Source organism: Heterocephalus glaber, unplaced genomic scaffold, assembly GCF_053883595.1.
Source record: "Heterocephalus glaber isolate CG9 unplaced genomic scaffold, H.glaber_assembly_v1.0 deba00001773, whole genome shotgun sequence".
Taxonomy (NCBI): Eukaryota; Metazoa; Chordata; class Mammalia; order Rodentia; family Bathyergidae; genus Heterocephalus; species Heterocephalus glaber.
This window is the reverse complement of record NW_028258463.1, coordinates 9,752,249-9,755,872: the sequence shown is the minus strand read 5'-3', so window position 1 is coordinate 9,755,872 and position 3,624 is coordinate 9,752,249.

Sequence of the window (3,624 nt, the reverse complement as noted above, 5' to 3'; positions counted from 1 at the left end):
TAGGCTTGCTTTTATTTTGTTTTGTTTTTTGGTACCGGGGATCGAACTCGGGTCCTTCCACTTTCGAGGCAGGTGGCGGAACCACTGAGCCAAATCCCCGGCCTAGGCTTGCTTTTAGTAGTGAAGGCAAGAAGTAGAAAAAGAAGCCGATATCTCCTCAGTCTGTATTTCAGGATTTCTCATACCTTTGTTCAATCTTTCACCTTTGTTTTTTTTTAGACACGATCTTTTTTTTTTTTTTTTGGTACCGGGGATCAAACTCGGGTCCTTGTGCTTGCGCAGCAGGCGGCAAAACCACTGAGCTAAATCCCCGGCCCTACAGGATCTTGATTTGTACTTTACACTGGCCTTGAACTATGTAGCCCAGGGTGGCCTTAAACTCTCAAACTTGTGGTGATCCTCCTGCCTCAGCCTCTCAAATGCTGGGATCTCAGGGTACATCACCACACCAAGTTTTGTGTTGTTTTCTTTTTCTTTTTTGTACCAGGAATTGAACTTGGGTCCTTGCACTTGCAAGGCAGGTGGTGGAGCCACTGAGCTAAATCCCTGGCCCTTGTTTTCATATTGAATACGTGCCAGGTATTGGATCCCCTAAGTGTTCATAGCCAGCAGGAGAGAGGGGAGGTGTAGGTGAGGATCTCTTCTACCATCCAAACTTTTTTTTTTTTTGGTACCAGGGATCGAATTCGGGTCCTTGCGCTTGCAGGGCAGGTGCTGGAACCACTGAGCTAAATCCCTGGCCCATCTACCATCCGAATTTGGGGCTCTCCAGCCTGCAGCCCTCCTCCTACAGTTAGAGGAGAGGACTGGGCAGTCCAGTGTGGTGGTTAAGAGTGTAAAATAGAGCACCTGATCCTGGCCTGGTCACCCATACCTGTGATCCCAGGATTCTCGGAGGCTGAGGCAGGACGATTGGAAGTACAAGCCCAGCTTGGGGAATTTAGCAAGACCCTGTCTATAAATAAAAAAGGGAGGGCTCAATCCCTAGCGCTGCAACAAAACAAAACAAAACACCAGAAGAAAAAGCTGCTGGGGCTGGAGGGCGGAGCGGTATAAAGGAAATGGCAGGCAGGCCTGGCTTCCTGGCCGCTGTCAGGGCCCCAGGATCACAGCACCCCGCTTCCCTCCGTGCCAGGAGTGAGAGCCCTGGAGGGCGCCTGGTCCCCAGGGTGTTGGAGAGGAAACTGCAGGGAAGGCTGGTTCACGTTTGCCTTGCCCTGGGTGGGGGCAGGCGGAAGTTGAATCCAGGGCCGCCCCATAGGCCTCTTCCCCATCCGCCCCTCCAGATAAATAGGAAGCAGGGGCTTGATTTGGGAACTGATAGGGGGAGGAAGTTCGAGTGGAGCCAGCCGTGTCTGAGTGCCTTAGGGCAACTCTCTTTTCCCAATACACCTGCTGCTCAGAGTCAGGGGACCAGGGCAAGCTTCCAGAGGAAAATGCTCTACCTAGGGGGAATGACTCAGTTTCCCTCCAGAGAGATGAGCAGCTGAAGTGCTCTAGGCCTTGCTGCTTGCTGACGAGTTCCGTGTTTCTGGCCTCTGGGTCTGGATCCTTACCTCTGCCCCTTCTCCATTCTCTACTAGCCTGTATCAGGACTATTTCCCTGAGGTCTCCAAACCCTGTTTCTTGCAGCCTCTCACCCCACTCTGGTCTTGATTTTTGTTGTTGGTGGTGGTAGGTTTGGGCCCCTGTTCCAGATGTCACCATGTCCCTCTGCCTGCTTGTTCCCCTGTCCCTCTAGCCAGCACGGTGACCATGTAGGGTGGCAGAGTGGCAGCCCGGCCTCTGTCGGTGTGGAGGGATGGCCGGGGACAGTGGAGTAAAAGGAGGGGACTTTGAGAGGGCTGAGGATATTTCTTTGTATAGAATCTCTTCTCTCACCCTCTTGAGGATTATCTTGGAGTCTTGTCCTTGCTGTGGTCAAGCCAGAGAGCTCAAGGGCATCCCCAGAAGATAAAGTGTGGAGGAAGAGGTGGTGTAGGGAAAGGCTGTTCCAATATTCAAGATGAGAGGCAGGAAGGTCAAAGTAGAGAAACTGAAAATGGCTTTTTCCCAGGGCCAAATGACTGCCTGTATGTACATGTCCAGTCTTGGGGAAACTGGGCCAAGCCTATAGAGACAACTGCTGGGCAGAGGCTGGGTGCAGGATGCAGGGAAGGAAGATGCCCTGGCTCCAGGCACTGCTTGCTGTCACTATGAATGCAGGGGGCACCTCCCTGGAAATCGGCCTGACTTCCTGCCAGAGGGAGTGGTGTGAGGTCAGAGTAGCACCATCCTCGGTGCTGGAATACTCTCCCTTCCCAGGTGAACCGGACCCAACAGCCAGTTACTCAGCAAGGAGCAGCCACAAAGTTGACCACTTCCCTCCAAAAGGGGGATTTGGTGGTGCACACCTGTAATCTCAGCACTTGGGAGGCTGAGGCAGGAGGATTGCCGGGAGTTCAAGGTCAGCTTGGGCTATACAGTGAGACCCTACCTCAAAAAACAGGAAGAGTAGTATGAGCTGTGAGTAATAGAAAAGGAGCTGCAGGATCCACCAATGGCTCGGGGTGGGGTCCTTAGGCTGCTGTAACAGGAAAGGAATAGGAGGCCGGAGCAGGCAAAGGGGGCATGTGGAGCCTGGGAAAGATAGGAAGACAGGCAGGTGACACCCTGCACCAAGTGAATCTCTGGGTAGTGTCAGGTGCAAGTGTAAATGGCTGGGAAGCCTGCAGGTTAGAGGTGAAGAGCCTAGGTTCTCCCTCCTTCCTGCTTTGAATATCTCCCCCTGCCTCGGATTGAACCCAGATGCTTCATACTGAGCTATACCTGCAGTCTTTTTTTTTCTTTTTTTTTTTTTTGGTACCAGGGATCGAACTCGGGTCCTTCTGCTTTCGAGACAGGCAGCGGAACCACTGAGCTAAATCCCTGGCCCATCTTTTTTTTTTTTTAATTTTGGGACAGGGTTAAACTAAATTGCTAAATTGACCAGGATGAGCTGAAATTTTCAATCCCCCTGCTTCAGCCTTTCAGAGTGCTGGGATTATAGGTACGAGCCACCATGGCCAGCTAGAAGTTTTAGATTTATAGCGAAAAAAATTAAAGATAGTAGAGAGTATCTACATACTCCACACCCACTTTCTTTTTGTTTTGTTTTGTTTTGCTTGGTACTGGGCATTGAACCCAGGGACTTAACCCTGAGCTACATTGCCAGCCCTTTTTTTGTTTTGAGACAGGGTCCTGCTAAATCACTGGGTTGCAGAAGCAGTATTCAGAATTAGGAGATTCTGGGCAAACTGTCCTTGTGGAATACAGATGTGGAAAATGTGAATTCTGGTGGCATCAGAGGCTTTGGAGGAAAAAATTTTAGAAAACTGGAAGAGAACATTATTGCTGAGCCCTTGCTGGGCCTGCTAATTAGACTGGAGGGTAACCAAAGGGTGTCAGAATAACACTGAAAGCTCTGCAGTGACGTCATTGGGCGACGCCCGGTTGCTCCTGGACCCTAGAGCCTCTGTAGTGCCCTAGCTCCTCAGATATCCTCCCTTAAAAGACAGAAGCGAAGAGGCTCGGCTACATTGATCTCTGAGCTTCCTCTCCAGCTAAGAAAAACGCGGTTCCAGAGTAAAGACTACTATTCCCAGA